We start from the raw sequence: 19196 nt of genomic DNA on the forward strand, positions 1-19196 counted from the left end.
CATGCTTAATTGAAATGTCCCAAAGTGAGTTATCCTCACAAGGTTCAGCTTCAAAGATTTTCTTATGTGTTACACCTACAGGGTCCCTTGAAAAGAGCCAGCTAGAGTTCAGAGCCCTCTGCTGGTGGTGTGGACCTCTGCTTAGCATGTCTCGGAGAAAGGGCAGGTCAAGACACTTGTGAGGCCACCACACAGTGTTTAATTTAAAATTAAGCAATAAACAGAGGTGATCTCTGGGATCCCATCAGGTTCCGCAAGGAGTGGCAGGAACTGATGAGGGCAGAAATTGCAATGGGCATCCTCTGAGCTGCAGACAGGGTCAGAGCCCCAGCTTCCAGCCCTAGCTCCTCCCACAGAGTCCCCTCAGCTCACTGCCACCAAACCCCATTTTTCTCCTCTGCTGGATGGGTTGCTCAGAGGGCAGGCATCAGCCAGGGGCATAGCTGGTACTGAATAAACATTTGATAGAAAAGCCCCTTACCTGATTCATCTCATGCTATTTCCAGCCAGGGGCATAGCTGGTACTGAATAAACATTTGATAGAAAAGCCCCTTACCTGATTCATCTGATGCTATTTCCATGACAAACAATTAAGTCCACAAGGTTTACAAGGCTCTATCTGTCCAGTGATGCTCTGGCTGATCTCTGGCTGTAGCTGGAAAAAGGTCCAGCGCAGGACACTGAAGGCAAATGAGTTCAGGTATATAAAGCATCACCTAAAATGTTTACCACATATGAGGTGCTCAAAAGTGATCTCCATGGCTGGTGATAGTGTTTTTCCTGTGTAATTTGTAGTGATGTGGGAGATGGCATTGAGTTAGAAAATTCAGATTAGTAAATGTTCTGTTTCCTAGAGTCAAAAGAAAAATACATCAGAGGTATCATACAATGGAATAAAGAAATTTCAGGATGACACGCATATTTTAGCTTTTATCCTCTGATAAAGCGCTTTACATTCTTGGGTTTTCAATTTCTTCTTGAGGAAAATCATGGTATACATGATTTCTCTAACATGCAATGATTCTACACACAAGAAAATACAAACCTAACATGGTCACCGCAGCCTCTTGCAAAGTTGTATTTCACTCATTTCCTTATTTAGTTAAATATACATGTTATGTATAAAATACAGACTGGCCAACTTATATAGCTTTAGCCTCTAATCTATCAGCGTTCTGGTTTCTCTTAGGAATGGAAGTCAGCACTTCATCTTACCATCATTAGATCCCCATCTAGTGGTAATAAAAGCCAATTGCAAGTCTACCAGTCTGAATTCTTCCTGAAGAAAAATTGGAAAAGCACAAATGAATGCTGAGGATGAAATGGCCAAGCCAATTCATGATTTGAGTTCTGAGTTGGCTCTTGAAATTAAATGACAAATATAGATTGCTAAAGAAGAATGGGATGAATTTTTTTGGATTGGAAGTAAAAAGCTAAAAGCTTTTTATACTAAAAGCTCTGAAGGGAGAAAAAAGTGTGTTTGGCATTCTTGGACCAAGAAAACAATTGTTTGGGTGGAGTGGAGGGTTAAAAAATTGGCAAAGGCTAATGGCATGACCGGGAATGACCTGGAACTGTGGGCAGGAGAATTTAGTTCTAAGATGATAATTTCCTAAAATGGCAAATCTCTCTTTACCGAATCAGCAGCGTGAGTCAGTGGGGTTCCCAGCCACATTCTCAAAAGCAGTGTGAACCTGAACTCTTTCTCTCTGGGCTTAGAGATGGCCGGTTGGGGCTCGATTTTTTAATGGTTCTCACGGGGGTGTCATCCTCCTCCAGCTTCTTTGAAGTCTGTGTGGAACAGGGATTAAATGTGTGGGTTTGAGAATCAGATAAGTCGCCTCGTGTTCTTGAGAAAGATCTTAACTTCAGTCTCCTCCTGTGTAAAATCGCAGAAGATTGCGGGGTGTAGGCAGGGATAATATGTACTCCACAGGGTTGATGTGAAGATTAAACGATAGAGCCTGTGCAGAGAGCTTAGGATGATGTCTGGTACAAAACAGGTGCCCAATGAGCAAAATCCTTATTAGTGCCTTTCTTTCTCCCTCATGGATCACTTTATTTCCCTCCCTTCTGAGGGTTTTGTGTGTGTGTGTGTGTGTGTGTGTGTGTGTGTGTCGCAGCCTATGGAAGTTCCCAGGCTAAGGGTTCAATCAGAGCTGTAGCTGCCAGACTACATCACGGCCACAGCCATGCCAGATCCAAGCCACGTCTGCAACCTACACCACAGGTCACAGCAGCACCAGATCCTTAACCCACTGAGCAAGGCCAGAGACGGCACCTGCATCCTCATGGATACAGAGGTTCGTTACTACTGAGCCACAAGGGGAGCTCTTTAGTTGTTCATTTTGACTAGGAACTCTTTTGTGTAAGGGGATGTTGAACACAACTGCTGCTATGGTCTTAAGGCTTTCGTGGAAGCACCGGAAGCCAAGAACAACAGGTGCACAGTGCAAACACAGTCACTGAAAAACCAGCTGTGGCCCTTGGCTCATCAGCCACCAAGTAGGTACACGAGAAAAGGCTAGATTTGTTCAAGGCCAGAGTGGTTCAAGAGGTGGGTAGAGAGCTGCCAAGGCACCGCGTGCCACCCCCTGCCACGCCCATGGGAGCTAATGGGGGGAGCGCTTTCTGATCACCTTAAGTCAAAGAGAAAAGAACTACCTAGAGAAAATTCACCTGGAGGGTTTGACACGGGTTCTCTGGAGTTTGAAGAGCTGGCTGTGAGTCACCTGGAAAGAACTTTTTCCAAGAAGACATTCTGCCAGCACAAGGCACCTGCAGCAGGGAGGGGCTTTGTTGAACACAGCCTGGGGTGGGGGTGGGAGGCAGGAAGCTTGTAAACAGTCAACCTGAGGACCAGCTGCACCAGGGGAGGGTGGTCAAAATTCTAAAAGATCTCAACAAATGCACGAAAGAGAAAATACAACAAGGTCATGTATCAACCCATTCTGGCTAGACACATACAAATGGGGGAATTGCTCTTAATAGAGGTTCATGTGAAACATATCTGAAAATTCAGTCGACCTAAGCTCCAATAAAATTGCATTATAGCAATATAACTGCATTATAACAGTATATTGCACTTGACAAAGAAGCTAATTCAACCTCAAAGTGATCAGGTTAGGAGTCAGTCCTAAGTGTGTCTGACTCCAAGCTCACTTTCTTAACCGCTTATGTCAACTTGTTCCAGTGCAGTAGGAGAAGGGCAAGAGCCTACTCAGAAAAATAGAGAACCAAGAGAATGTGACAGTTTAGAAGAGAAAGGGACAGAGAATGACAAGACAGAGGAGGGCTAAAGATGAGTCAAGGAAGATGGGGACTGATAACAGGCAATAGGATTTGGAGAGTGCCCCTCCTTGGCCTTTAAGAGAATGATTTTAGGAGTTCCTGTTGTGGCCCAGTGGAAACGAATCCGACAAGGAACCATGAGGTTGTGGGTTCGATCCCTGGCCTCGATCAGTGGGTTAAGAATCTGGCATTGCCTTGAACTGTGGTGTAGCTCACAGATGTGGCTCAGATCTCATATGGCTGTGGCTGTGTTGTAGGCTGGCGGCTACACCTCCGATCTGTCCCCTAGCCTGGAAACCGTATGCCACAGGTGGGGCCCTAAAAACCAAAAAAAAAAAAAAAAAAAGTAATTTTAGTAAGAACCTGCCCAGCTTACTTTTATTCTCTAAACTTGAGTCTTTCTTCTCTCATAACAGTTTACAAAATCTTTCATTTTTCTGTCTTTTATTGACATTTATGTTAAAAATAGATTTCAGCAAATGTTCAGTAGCATAATTATTTCTGTGACATCAGTGGTACATCCAGCACCAATTTCTTTTGTTGTCAGTCTACCAAATGCCACCAAGAATCGCACTCTGAGCAGTGGTGGCAGCTGTTTTGCAGATATTCTTTTTTTGTCTTTTTTTTTTCTAAGGGCCCCACCTGTGGCATATGGAGGTTCCCAGGCTAGGGGTCAAATCAGAGCTGCAGCTAAAAAATAAACTAACTAACTAAAATAATTGGATCCTGTTTGGTTACGTAATCTCCTTCCTTCTCTACTTTCCCTTTCTTTTCAGGGCTGCAGCATAGCCCAGAATTCAGGCTCATTTCCAGTGTACTTGAGCCTTTGCTTAGGAATTGTCTGATTTCCTAGCATTCCCTCCTTGTTAATGACAACATTTCTCTATATTCCATGACAACATCCATGGGTGTTTTCTGTTGCACTTGGTCAAAAAAGTACCTCCTACATATGTAATTTTATGTGCTATATTAATTTTCTGATCTGTTTATCTTGTCTCAGTTGTAAAGACTTTGAAGGTAGGTAATTGGTCTTAATCATTGTCATTTGCTTCAAAGCCTCTAAGACCTGCCGAGAACCCTCCACACACAATGGTCCTATTCAAATCCCTGAACTCAGAGACCAAACTTTAGCATGGTTTCTGGCAGCCAAGGTCAGTGTCTCTGGGATGATCCAGATACTTTTCGAGAACTTACTGTTTGTTCTAGTCAACACCTGACAATAGGCCCCTGACCTCCTTACTTAGAGCATTTATTAAAAAGGGTTTACAATTTTTTTTTTTTGTATTTTTAGGGCCGCATCCACTGCATATGGACGCTCCCAGGGTAGGGGTCGAATATGAGCTATAGCCACGGGTCCACCCCACACCCACAGCAACACTAGATCTGAGCCAATCTGAGACCTACACCACAGCTCACGGCAACGCCAGATCCTTAACCCACTGAGCAAGGCCAGGGATCAAACTCGAATCTCATGGATGCTAGTCAGGTTATTACCACTGAGCCATGAGGGAACTCCCAGGGCTTACAACTGTGCCTCCTTTCTCTGTCCCTTTGAATTATACGTGTATCTTCCACAACTCAGGAGGGTCTTTCCTAGGTAACGTAAAACCGTGGGGAGGGATGGGGTCTCTGTCTTCCGTCTTTTTTGGAGGAGAGAAGGAATCCTCACTCTCCTCTCTGCTCCCTCCTCCTCCTCCCGATTAAGACTTCCAGTCTCTTCTGCACACATTGGAATAGGGCTCTGTTCTTTCCCCGACTGAGGGTAGTTACTTTTTTTTTCTTTTCGTTTTTAGGGCTGCACCTGCAGCATATGAAATTTCCCAGGCTAGGGGTCAAATAGGAGCTACAGCTGCTGGCCTATACCACAGCCACAGCAACGCCAGATCTGAGCTGCACCTGTGACCGAGGCCGAAGCCCGCGGCAATGCCCCATCCTTAACCCCCTAAGTGGGGCCAGGGATCGAACCCATATCCTCACCGACAGTATGTAGGGTTCCTAACCCGCTAAGTCACAGTGGGAACCCCTGAATACAGTCTGTTTTCACTACCTAATGTCCAGCTTCGTTTGCCTTTGACAATCCTAGGATAGGCTGTGTTTGCTAAATATGTGACAGCTGTATTATGGAAGGTGAGGCTACGTTGACAAGGGCAGTTTGAACTATCAGAGCGTGGGGGTCTGTGCAGCGTGTAGGCATTCGTTCACGTGTTCATGTTTATTACTCATGTCCCACGTGCTGAAGGGCGCTATGGCTCTTATGGAGTCATGTGTCTTAGAGAAGCTGAACTAAGGGCTTGAAGACGTAAGACTCCTAGAAAAAATTGCCCCCACCATAGTGATTTGTTCAACATTGTTGCGTGTGGGGGGGTTGATGGAGATTGGGCAGGTTGACAGATTAATTGCAAGAGTCTTTTATGGTGTTAGAAATTTTAATATAATTTTTGGTGTTCCTGTCGTGGCTCAGCGTTAACAAAGCCAACTAGTATCCATGAGGACTTGGGTTCGATCCCTGGCCTTGCTCAGTGGGTTAAAGGATTTGGCATTGCTGTGAGCTGTGGTGTAGGCTGCAGAGGCCATTCAGATCCTGCATTGCTGTGCTGTGGTATAGGCCAGCAGCTGTAGCTCTGATTAGACCCTTAGCCTGGAAACTTGCATCTGCCACACATGCGGTCCTAAAAAGCAAAACAACAACAACAAATTAATATATTCTTTAAAGTTCAATGAAGGATTTTTTTTTTTAATCATCTTTTTAGGGCTGCATCTGTGCCATATGGGAGTTCCGAGGCTAGGGGTTGAATTGGAGCTGTAGCCTCCAGCCTATGCCACAGCCACAGTAACGCCAGACCCGAGCCACATCTGTGACCTACACCACAGCTCAGAGCAACACCAGATCCTTAACCCACAGAGTGAGGCCTTGGATCGAACCCATGTCCTCATATATACTAGTTGGCTTCATTACCGCTGAGCCACAACTGAACTCCTAAAACCTCATATTTAAAATGATTTCATGAGATAGATACCAAATGAGAAGAGATTGTTTTTTGCACATGCTTTCTAGTTTTACGGTTTCACAAGATTTTTATGGATTGGTTTAGTATCTGCTGTTTAATATTGTGTTGAAAATAGACTCAAGAGAACCCCATTTTAACCTTGTAAAATGAGTTGCAGGTGTTTTTCCTTCTTTCCTTGCCCAAACATCAAGTTACGAGAATCCCAGCCTTGTAATTATATGCCAATACTACACGAGGCGCTGATTATCTGCATTTGATTCACTAATTATATTGTCTCTCTTTCTTCCTCACCTAAAGGTTACATTTACATAAAAGATATTTAAGGATAACACTTTATATCAACGTGGCTTGTGCCCATAGCCTTTAAAGTATAAGCTGCAGTAAAGAAGGACTAATCTAAGAGACAGCCCGTGATCCTCAATACTAGCTTTTGACACTGTCATGAAATCATCTTCATTATGCAGCTGTGAAATTCTAGTGTCTCAATGACTACATATGACAAACCTCCACTCCCACACTTGCTGCCTTTCCACACTGTCTTCTGTAATTCCTTCCTATTTAAGGGCAAGAGATGGAAGAATTATACCAAACTGTTGGGCAATTTCCAAACTGAACTTTGCATCAAGATTACCTGAGGCATTTATACAACACACACACACACACACACACACACACACACACACACACACACACAAACTCTACTCACAGAGAGATGAATTTTGTAAATCAAAGTAAGGAACCAGGAATTTGTATTTTTAAAGATTCTCTGGTGTTTTTTTTTAGGCAAGCTAGGATTGGAAAACAATGGCTTATTTAAGAGTGATGCAAGTTATGCAGCAATTGTGCCAAAAAAGGGGTTTGATAATTATATACAAATAATATTCTAGAATCTAGAGTCCAAGGGAAAAGATAGGGTAGTTTTTTTTTTTTTTTTTTCGTTTTAGGTTGGGCTTAGGTTACAAACTCTTCCACGGCACCACGAGCTATAAATACAAAGTAAAAGGAAGACATCATTTCCTGAGTAGAGGGGCAGTCTGAAAGATTTTTCCTTTTCTCCCTTGCATTTGTTCTGTTGTGGCCCTGAGCTTTTAACACCTGGAAATAACCACAGAGGGACTCCAGATGGGAGAGGGCTGTTTTTTTCCTTGAAAAGTGGTGAAAGAAGATTTTTGAAAGAATGGTGAGCAAAGGGTGTCTATGAAGCCCTGGATCGATACGTGGTTTTCTTTAAATCCATCGCTACCCTCACACCCCTGAAAGTCTGTGCTTTCTCCACAGGCACTGGTGTGAGGACCACTTTGCCTGCCCCCAAAACAGTGAAGGTGGAGCGAAGTGACAGACGAAACAGAGTCTATGGGTAGAATTCACAGGACTCGATAATACATTGAAATGGGGTGGAGAGCAAGGGAGAGGGAATTGTCAAGGAAAACGCCACGGTAGGGCTGAAAGTTGCTGAGACAGAGGAGATGGGCGAAGAGGATGGCCTCAGTCTGTCTTTTTCTTTGTCTTATTTTGCTTTAGACAGTTTGTTGACTGATACTTTATGAGTTATGACTCTCAAGTTTTTGCGTAAGTTTATCAAATAGAGATGATTATTGGCACAGAAGGTAACTATTTCCAAAATGATTTTCCTTGTTAAAGGGATATCTTTCCTCTCTCCCTTGACACTTAACTCTCTTACCAAACAGGTTCTCAAAGACTCACATTCATACTCAAATTTTATCGTGACATGCTGAATGATTACACAGTCAAGCTTATTAGTATGAAAAGGGGAAAGTTTATTCTTCCTAAGTTAAGCGCAGTTTTAGACCCCAACAAATCTATTGCTTCTCTTCTGTGACCCCTACCAGGAAATATAAAGAAGGAACCCACATGTCTTATGTGCCTAGCTCAGTGCCTGGTTAAGTGCTCAATAGTCGTTGAGTGAGTGCCATATAGGACATTCACCTACTAAATTTTTTTTTTTAGGGTCACACCTGTGGCATATGGAAGTTGTCAGGCTAGGGGTTGAATCAGAGCTACAGCTGCCAGCCTACGCCACAGTCACAGCAAAGTGGGATCTGAGCCATGTCTGTGAGCTACACCACAGCTCGTGATGATGTCAGATTCTTAACCCATTGACCAAGGCCAGAGATTGAACCCACATCCTCATAGATACTAGTTGGGTTCATAACCCACTGAGCCACAGTGGGAACTCCGTAAAATTGTTTCATAAGACATTTAAAAAGAAAATGAAGTATTTTTACACAGACACTCAAACAGACAATTATTTCTTAGAATTCTTAGAGCTTGCCAACTGAATACTGTCACTTCACCATCTGGTTCTACACGAATGAAGTCAGTAGCTGCTGCAGCCACTGACCTTGGCCACACCCCGGTGGAAGTGCAGGGCAGAGATCAGGAATGAGGCACTTTCTGCTCTCAGACAAACTGGCAGAACAGGCCTTTAGATAGTCATGTATTTTCAGGAGATTTTATGAGCTCAATGTCTTGCATCTTTTCCTATCTAGAAAAGCACTACAATCACGAATGGAGATATCTGCTCCTCCTGACTAGCAGCACCCTTATTGTCACCAGCAGCAAGCCTCTGCCAAGCGTATGCTTGCTGGGTATATCGCCCCACCAAAAGCACATGTGTACTGATGGCCGCACTACCTCTTCCCGCGATCCGTAGTCCTCATCAGCCCCTCAATAAAACTGACGACTGTCAGGCTTGCATTTTGTTGAGTTTACAAGCTCCTAGACTCATCACATTTCCGTATCTAATTGTTTACTAATACCGAGTTGTTTTTTTTCTTTCTTTCTTTTCAGGGCCGCACCTGCAGCATATGGAGGGTCCCAGGCTAGCAGTCCAATCCGAGCTACAGCTGCCAGCCTACACCACAGCCACAGCAACGCGGGATCCGAGCTCATCTGCGACCTACACCACAGCTCATGGCAGCGTGGGATCGTTAACCCACTGAGCAAGGCCAGGGATCGAACCCTCAGCATCATGGTTCCTAGTCGGATTTGTTTCCCTCTCGGCCACTAGGGGAACTCGGTGTGTGGGGTGGGGGGGGGGGGGGGGGGGGGGGGGGGGGGGGGGGGGGGGGGGGGGGGGGGGTGGTGTGTGTGTGTGTGTGTGTGTGTGTAAGGGCTCACCTGCAGCATAGGGAAGCTCCCAGGCGGGGGGGCCTAATCAGAGTGCAACCTCCAGCGTTCGGACCAGCTGAGCTGCATCTGAGATCTATACCACAGCTTGCAGAATCACTGGATCCTTAACGCACTGGGAGCCAGGCCAGGGATTGAACTTGCATTCTCATGGATACTAGTCAGGTTCGTAACCTACTGAGCCACAACAGGAACTTCTGAGTTTTCTAAATTACAAGTTTACTTTCACAAATTGTGAAAATATTAAGCACAGGTGATTCTTTTTAAAGGTCCCCAGAGGTACCCCTTCTGCAAAGCCCTTGGTTTCTCCCATCTTTAGGCCTCGCCCAAACAGCCATGGTAGATAGGTTAGGCTGGGGTCTTTTACTTTGTGCAAGATACCAGACCTGCCTTTGGTGCACATTTCTGGCCCCCACCCCATCCCATCCCTCCACAGATGCCATTTAGGGCTCTGGGGTCCTGTGGGTGGGCATCTCGAGGGAGCCGCCCACTTCCTCTGCCCCACCCTATTCCCCAGCATCCATTGCGCGGGCTTTGAGGCCCTGCCCTACTTCTGCTGACCTTGGCCTCGGGTGGGAGGGTTGCAGGTGAGTTCCTGGAGGCTCGCGGCCCCAGGGGTTGGTGAGGCCGTTAGAACAGGGAAGGGTTGGGACCAGGCATGGTGTGGCTGGCCCTCGGCCGTGCCTCTGGGTCCCTTCGCCTGGCACTGTCTCCGGCACTCGGACCTAAGACGGACCCAGGTGGCCGTCGGGCTACAGCGTGGCAGGTAAGAGCAGCGGGGACCCCTTTACTCGGGGGCGGGCGAGTAAAGGCCAGAGGGGCCGGGAGAGCCGCGGGTAATTCCTGCGGGGCTGGCAGGAAACTGGGGGGCTCCAGGTTCCCCACGGTTGAGTGCCACCTGCGCCAGGCACGAGTCAGACCACTAACCCTGCCCTCGAGGAGCTTATCTTCCAGGTGCAGGGTTTATTTGCCCTGTATCAGGGCACCTAAGCTCTCTTTTATTCCTAGCTCCTTGAGACTTCGCTCGTTTCTTCAGTAAGTGACTAATGACTGAAAAAATTTGCCACCATTTACTGCGTTATGTATACATAGACGTGTGTACACAAACCACACAAATATAGATGAGTATGTATGTGATTAATTGGGTAGAGACTGAAAAGGCAATGTATTGGAGTTCCCGTTGTGGCTCAGTGGGTTAAGCCTGGCATAGTATTGCTGAGGTTGCGTGTTCCATCCCTGGCCTCGCTCAGTGGGTTAAGGATCCTTCATTGCCACACGCAGCTGCAGCTCCTATTGGACTCCTAGCTCAGGGAACTTACATATATGCCACAGGTGCGGCTGTTTAAAAAAACAGAGAGGTAATGTACTGAGTTACGTTAATAACATTCCTAGGTATTGTACATGCATTCATGGGATAAACTCCACCAAGATATACACATGTTTATGTGAATAACATGTGTACACTGACACGTCGGATTTGATTTGATCATATCTATTTAGGATATTTGCATTTATGTTATGTGTTACTTTTTTGGGGGGGGTTCAGTGTACTTGTCTGGTTTGGGAATGTTGCTTTTTTAGTTTCAAGAAATGAGTTCAGTGGCTTCCTGCTTCTGAAAGAGTTTGATATTATGAGGATTTTCTGTACTTTGCATATTTAATAAAGGTCACCTGTAAACCTCTTTTGGCCTGCTTGTTGGATTGTTGCTTGTTTTCTATTTCTCCTCCTTTGAGCTTGTTGTTCATTTGCTAGCTTCCTTAGTGAACACTTTTTTATTTTCATCTTTAAAATACTAAATGAATTTAATGCTCTTCTGAATTTTAATTTTTAGGGTCTTAGAACTGCTATAGCTGCATTCAAGTTTGAATGTGTAATATTTTAATTGTTGAATGGTTCTAACTAGAGAGGGATTTCTGTTTTTGTTTTCTTGTTAATCTCTGGTTCATTTGGGAGTGCCGTTTCAAGTCTCCAAACTAGAGGATTTTTAAAAATGTATTTTTATTGTTGACATAATTTATTTGCACTATATTAGAAAATGTGGCCTGCCTAATATCGTTTCTTTAAAATTTATTAAATCTTTTGTTACCTAGGATGTGGTCAGTTTTTATAATTTTTTTTATGTGATTTGAAAAGAAAGAAATTCCTTATTAGGTACAGGACTCTATGTATCTATTAAGTCAAGTCTGAATTGTCAGGGTTCAATCCTCTGCTGCTACGTTTTCTGTTCACTTGATCTGTAAAGCATTGAATAGGTGTGTTAAAATATCTCACTCTGTCTGTTTTTGCGAAATGTCAAGTTTTCTGTAATTGTGTCGGTTTTGCTTTATATATTTTGAAGCGGTGCTTGATACATACAAGTTACGTTGTAGCTTGTTGATGGGTCATCCCTTCTATTGTTACATTGAGCCCCAGTTTCTCTTTGGTAATGCTTTTCCTTTAAAGTCTAGATTGTCAGCTAGAATACTGTTACTCCAGTTTTCTTCTGCTTACCACTGGCATGGTATAGTGTTTTCTGTTTATTTTCATATTGTGGCAAAATAGGCATAACAAAATGTATCAGTTTAACTGTTTCAAAGTGTACATTTCAGTGGCATTCAATACGTTCATTTTTTGTGTGACCATCCCCACAATCCATGTCCACAACTTTTCATCATCTCAAACTGAAATTACATACTTATTAAACAGTAACTCCTGTTTACTCTCTCCCTCCTGCTCCTTATAACCATTATTCTCCTCTATCTCCATGACTTTGACTGTTCTAGGAACCTCCTATAAGTGAAATAATACAATATATATCCTTTGTGTTTGGCTTATTTTACTTACATGGTGCCTTCTAGCTTCATCCATGTTGTAGCATGTGTCAGAATATTTCTGGGAGTTCCCGTCGTGGCGCAGTGGTTAACGAATCTGACTAGGAACCATGAGGTTGCGGGTTCGTCCCTGCCCTTGCTCAGTGGGTTAATGACCCGGCGTTGCGTGAGCTGTGGTGTAGGTCACAGACGTGGCTCGGATCCCGCGTTGCTGTGGCTGTGGCGTAGGCCGGTGGCTACAGCTCTAATTGGACTCCTAGCCTGGGAACCTCCATATGCCACGGAAGCGGCCCAAAGAAATAGCAAAAAGACAAAAAAAAAAAAGAAAAAAGAATATCATTTCTTATTAAGCTTGAATAATATTCCATTGTATGTCTATGCCACATTTCATTTGATCATTCTTCTGTCGATGGACATTTGAGTTGCTTTTATCTTTTGGCTAATTGTGACTAATGCTGCTGGGAACATTGGTGTGCCAGTATCTGTTCGAATCGCTACTTTTGATGTTTTTGGTATAAACCGAGACGTGGCATTGTTGAATCATGTGGTAATTCTGTATTTAGTTTCTGAGGAACTGCCATAACTCTTGTCCTTAGCAGCTGCCCCTTTTCCATTCTTGCAAGCATTCATTTCTTTATTTTTAACTTTTTGAGATGGTTTTGTTTTATGAACGTATTTTGTAAGAAACATATATAGCTGGATTGTTTGGTTTGATTGTCCAGTCTTTTAATAAATGGGATGAATCCATTTGTATTACTGTGGTTGCTGAGGACACTAGGGCACATTTACTTCTCTTTTGTATTTTCTGTATACCGCACTTCCCTGTTGGATTGATACAATTTTCTGTATCATCTGTATACCTTCCACGTGTATCTAGCCTGTCTTTCTATGTATTGTTTATTTTTCCATTTCTGGTTAGGTCCCATGTATTTTGTCATTTTAGTGTGTGCACAGACATTTCTGGCTTTTTTTTAGTGTTTGTTTTTGCTGACTGTAACAAGGATCTTCATGCACAACACTCACTGAATTTCTTCCCATCCAACCCTGTTATTGTTTTGGTATTTTAGTTTTAACTTTTAAAATGTAGTCATTCATTATGTTTATTGACTTAATACATATTTTAAAAATTAGTTTTGCGGGCGTTCCCGTTGTGGCTCAGCAGTAACCAACCGACTGGTATCCATGAGAATGAGAGTTCAATCCCTGACCTCCATCAGTGGGTGAAGGATCTGGTGTTGTGGTGAGCTGTGGGGTAGGGCACAGATGTGGCTTGGATCCTGTGTTGCTGTGGCTGTGGTGTAGGCCAGCAGCTGTGGCTCCTATCGACCCCTAGCCTGGGAACTTCTGTATGGCACAGGTACAGCCCTTAAAAAGGCAAAAAAAAAAAAAAAATAATTTTTTTTTGGTATAATCTTTTCTAACATACTGTTCCTTCTTATTAAAATAACACTTTTATGATGGCTAAGGTGTGGACCCTGACTTTGTACTCAGGCCCACCACTTATTTTGTGCTTTGATTTCCCCATGTAGAGTAGGTATAATAATATACTCATGTAAATTGAGTTTAGGATGAGTGCCTAACCCAGAGGGACTTTGTGAGGATTTATTAAGTGAATATATGTAACTATGTATTTGTTTCCTATTGTTGCTGGAATTACACAAATTTAGTCGCTCAAAGCAACGCAAATCACAAATTTATTATCGTATTCTTCTGGAGATCAAAAATCTGCAATGTGTGTGCTGCACTTCTTTTGGAGGCCGTGGGGGAGGACCCATTTCCTCACCTTTTCCGTCCTCCCGAGGTGACCCTCATTCCTTGGCTTGTGGTCCCTTCTCTGGTCTTCAAAGTCCGCAGCACCGCACCTTCTCCTCTCCGACCTCAGCTTCCATCCTCACACCTTCTTTTTCTGCCTTTGATCCTCCTGTCTCCCTCTAGGATGGATTCTTTGTGACCAGGTGGGGCCCACTGGGTAACTCAGGATAATCTCCCCATTTTGAGATTTTTATTTAACCATATCTGTGAAGTCCCTTTTACCATGTAAGGTAGCCCACTCACAAATTCTGGAGATTCTATCTTGTAGAAGTCTATGCTTTTATTAGTATTAGTATACCATCTCACACTTCATCTCTAGGTCACTTTTCTTTGTGTTGAAGTACATTTTTCTTCTATTTTATTTTATCTTTTTGCCATTTCTTGGGTGGGCCGATCCTTCAGCATATGGAGGTTCCCAGGCTAGGGGTTGAATCGGAGCTGTAGCCACCGGCCTATGCCAGAGCCACAGCAACGGCCGAGCCACATCTGCAACCGACACCACAGCTCACGGCAATGCCGGATCCTTATCCCACTGAGCAAGGCCAGGGATCGAACCCGCAACCTCATGGTTCTTAGTCGCATTCATTAACCACTGAGCCATGGTGGGAACGCCTCTTCTTTTTTTAAAGATTTTATTTTTTTTCTATTATAGTTGATTAACAATGTTCTGTCAATTTCTGCTGTATAGCAAAGCACAAAGTACATGCTTTTTTAGAAGCATGATGTTTAACCTCCATGGAGTCAGTTTTTTCTCATTTATTTTCCTGTGGTTGATTTCTAGTTTCATGCCATTGAGGTCAGAGAAGAAACTTAAAATAATTTTTATACTCTTACGTTTGTTGAGGTTATTTTTGTGCTCCAGTATGTGGTCAATCCTTGAGAATGTTCCATATGTACTTGAAGAGAATGTATATTCTGATTTTTTTGGATGCAGTGTCCTGGAAATGTCAATTAAGTCTAACTTTTCTATTGTGTCATTTAGGATCTCTGTTGCTTTATTAATTTTTTGTCTAGAGGATCTGTCCATTGATGTGAGTGGGGTATTAAATTCTCCTATATTATTGTATTCTCATCAATTTCTCCTTTATGTCTGTTGGTAATTGTTGTAGGTATCTGGGTGCTCCTGTATTAGGGGCATATATATTGATGATTGTAATATCCTCTTATTGAATGGATCCTTTTATCAGTTCAATAGTATCTTCCTTTGTCTTTATTTATGGCCTTCTTTCTAAAGTCTGTTTTGTCTGATAAGAGTATTGCAACTCCTACTCTCCTGTCTTCTCCATTGGCATGAAATATCTTTTCCCATCCCCCCACTTTGAATTTGTGTGTGTCCTTTGCCAAGGTGAGTCTTTTGTAGACAGCATATTGCAGGCTCTTTCTCTCTTTTTTTTTTTAAATCCAGTCTGCCACTCTGTGTCTTTTGATTGGAGCACTCAGTCTGTTGACATTTAAGGTAATTATTGAGAAATATGTATTTATTGCCATTTTAAACCTTGTTTTCCAATTGATTCTATGTTTCTTCTTTGTTCTTTTTTTGGTTGGATGATTTTATTTTACACTTGTGTCCTCTTTTTAGTTTTTGTGAATGTAATGTTTGGTTTTGATTTGTGTTGCCCTGTTTTTCAAGTATGTTAACCTCTTCTTAGATCTGCTTGCTTTAGCCTGATATTCATATAGTCTCAAATACTTAAAAACCAAAAAAAAGTCTAGATTTTCTTACTTCCCTTCCCCACATTTTATGATTTTGAAGTCCTTTTATAACATTTTCATGTTTGTCTTTTTGCTGTGTTTATCATCATTTTACAATAGGTGTGTGTTTTTTTCCCTTTTAATTCCGTATACTGGCTTATTGAAGTGATTGCTTTCCATTTGTGATTTCCTCCATCCTTGTTTTTTCTTCTTTCTTATTTAGAGGAGCCTTTTCAGTATTTCTTTTAGAATGGGTTTAGTATTGCTGTGCTCTTTTAGGTTTTGTTTGTTGGAAAACGTCTTTATTTCTCCTTCTATTTTAAATGATATTCTTTCTGGGTAGAGTATTGTAGGGTGCAGATTTTTTTCCTTTTAGAACTTTGAATATATCTTGCCACTCTGTTCTGGCCTGTAGCATTTCTGTAGAGAAATCAGCTGATTGCCTTATGGGGGTTCCCTTGTAATTAACCTTTGTTTTTCTCTTGCTGCCTTTAATTTTTGCCATTTTTATTATAATGTGTCTTGGTGTGGGCCTGTTTGGGTTCAACTTCTTTGGGGCCCTCTGTGCTTCCTGTATCTTAATATCTGTTTCCTTTAGATTTGGAAAGTTTTCAGCCATAATTTCTTCAAATATATTTTTAATCCCTTTTTCTTTTTCTTATCCTTCTGGAATCCCTATAATGCATAGATTGGTGCACTCTGTTATTATCCCCATAGATCTCTTATATTTCTTTCTTTCTTTTTTTTTTTTTTTTTCCATTTTGCTTTCTGTCTGCTGTCCCGATTGGGTGATTTCCATTGTTGTATCTTCCAAGTCACTAATTCGTTCCTCTGCATCATTCATTCTGCCCTCAGTGCCTTTAACTCAGTTTGTGTCTCTGCAAATGAATTTTCTAATTTTTCTGTTTCTCCTTATATTTTCTAGATCTCTTCTAAAGTAATCTGCATTACTGTTCATATCCACTCGTAATTCCTTCATATTCGCTCTTAATTCCTCCAGAATTTCCTCACACTCCTTTTTGAACTTGGTGTCCGTGAGACCGCAGAGGTCTGTTTCATTGCTTGCTCCTTCAGGTGAATTCTCCTGTTCTTTTAACTGGGAATGGTTCCTGAGCGTCTTTGTTTTGCTTATATTTTTCTTATTCTGTGAGTTTAGGGAAACAATCACTGTAATCTTGGAGGCCTGTTTATATGTGCGAGCACCCCTTTGTATTTTGTGAGGGTTTACTGTTCGTTTTTAGGGTGCTGCATGTGCTTCCAGGGAGATGGAGGCAATGGGCAGGGCTAGCAACCATTGCCTGGTTGCTGGGCCCTTTGCAGTGGCAAGGACCCGTGGGAAGGTGGCGCAGGCTGCTCCTCGTTGCGGGGCCTTGAGAAGTGATAGTGATCAGGCAGGTGGAGGCAGCACCCAGAGCATTTGGCAGTGGCAGCAGCAGGGCAGGTGTGTTCCCAGGGGAGTGGGAGCAACAGTGGGTGTACTTGGTTGCAGTGCCCTCTTCTTTGCCAGCCTCTGAGGTGACTGGGCCTGCAGGTGGTGCTTATTCATGGACCTCTAGTGGTGGTGGGCCATGCCCACCTCCGGTGTCTGAGATATCTGCTGTGGTTTGCCCCTGCAGCCTGTTGATCATTTCTGGTAGACAGGGCCTTGTCCTGGGGCAGCTGTGGGCTTTGCATGTCTTACAGCAGCCAGCTACTGGTTGCGGGCTTTGTTCCCACCTGGCCTAGTTACTTGGCCTGAGATGTCCCAGTATGGGTGCTGACAGCCTGGTGGGTAGGGGCGGTGCTGGCACTAATGAGCTAGAGATTCTAAAATGGCACTTGATAGCACCAGTGTCCTTGTGGTAGAACGAGCTCCCCAGAATGGTTGCTGCCAGCCAGTGTTTTATGTCCCTAGGGTGAGCTCTGGTTGCCTCCTGACTCTCTGAGAGGTCTTCCAGAATTATGATATGGGTCTGACCCAGGCTTCTTTCAAATTACTATTTTTGCACTGGGTCCCAGAGCGTGTAGGATTTTTACGTGTGGAATCCCTGTTTCCCCCAGCCCTCTGGGTCTCCTGAAAGTAAGTCCTGTTGACCTTGAAAGCTACATGTTCTGGGAATTCATCTTCCTGCCGCAGGACCCCTGGGGTGTGGAGCCTGAAGTGTATATTTGTAATTATTCTGCCATTTGTGGCCCGCTCACCAGGGGTCTGGCTCTTGGCTATACTATGTCTCCACCCCTCCTACCTACCTCATTGTAAGTCCTTCCTTTTGTCATTAGCTGTAGAAGGTCTTTTCTGCTAGATTCCAGTCTTATCAATAATTTCTCTGTTTATAACTCTAATTCTGGTGTGGCCATAGGAGGAGGTGAGCTCTGGGTCTTCCTACTCCACCATCTGGGCTGCACTCCTGTTGATTTTGTATCCTGCAACTTTATACTGAATTTATTTACTAGTTCTAACAGAACTAATCTTTCCATCTTCAAAGCTAGATAGCAATGGACTGTTGTGAAATAATAAGGTATAATGTTCCCTGGTTCCTGACACAGGGCTCTTAAATCTCTTGAAATTTCCTGTGTGACAGGAGTGTCTTTGTTCTTCTTCTTCTTCTTTTTTGGTGACACCTACAGTATGCAGAAGTTCCTGGGCCAGGGATTGAACCCACAGCAGTGACCACTCCAGATCTTTAATTCACTGAGCTACGGGAGAACTCAAGGAGTATCTTTGTTCTAATGAAGCAACTTTGGGTCATCTTCCTGGATGGCTTCCAGTTAGAAGCTTGTCACCAGAAAGACCAAGCCATGGTTAGAAGCTTGGATTTTCAGCCTTGCCCCCTATTCCGTAGAGGGGAAGAGGAGCAGGAAATGGGAGTTAAAAGTTGATCATGCCTATAAGAGTAAAGCTCCATAAAAAATCCCAATAGTATGGGGTTCAGAGAGCTTTCCCATTGGTGAACAAATCCATGTATGGGAAAGATGGTGCACTGCACTCCACAGGGACAGGAGTTCCTGCCATTGGGCCTCCCCAGATCTGACCCTGTATTTCTCATCCGGCTCTTCATCTGTATTCTTCATTATATCTTTTAGTAAATTGATAAATGTGTTCCCTGAGTTCTGGGAGCTATTTTAGCAGATAATTGAATCTAATGGTGGCGGGGGTGGGGGAGGGAAGTCATAGCCGAGTCAGACGGAAGCCATGGGTAACCTGAAGACCTACCACTTGCGTTTAGCATCTGAAGTGGGGGCAGTCTCCTGGGACTGAGCCCTTACCCTGTGGGATCTGGTACTGTCTCCAGAGAGATAGTGTCAGAATTGAGTTTAAATTGTAGGAAATAGCTAAATGGGTCCCCTCCCCCCAATTTCATGACCAGAAGTGTTATGAGTATGGTAATGAGGTAGCGTGAAGGTACAAGAGGGACATGGGAAGAGGAGGGAGTTTTCCAGTTTAATGGAAAC

The 19196-nt window shown here is 43.4% G+C and overlaps 1 protein-coding gene across 1 annotated transcript in view; it reads left to right on the forward strand.

Annotated features, from left to right (window-relative positions):
• The window catches only part of DNAH14 (dynein axonemal heavy chain 14), a 341496-nt gene continuing 332432 nt past the window's right edge, over window positions 10133–19196 (forward strand). The window contains exon 1 of the mRNA XM_021064261.1: window positions 10133–10215. The gene's annotated coding sequence lies outside the window, so the exon portion shown is untranslated. The remainder of the gene's footprint in view (window positions 10216–19196) is intronic.

This window comes from Sus scrofa, chromosome 10 (assembly GCF_000003025.6).
Source record: "Sus scrofa isolate TJ Tabasco breed Duroc chromosome 10, Sscrofa11.1, whole genome shotgun sequence".
NCBI lineage: Eukaryota > Metazoa > Chordata > Mammalia > Artiodactyla > Suidae > Sus > Sus scrofa.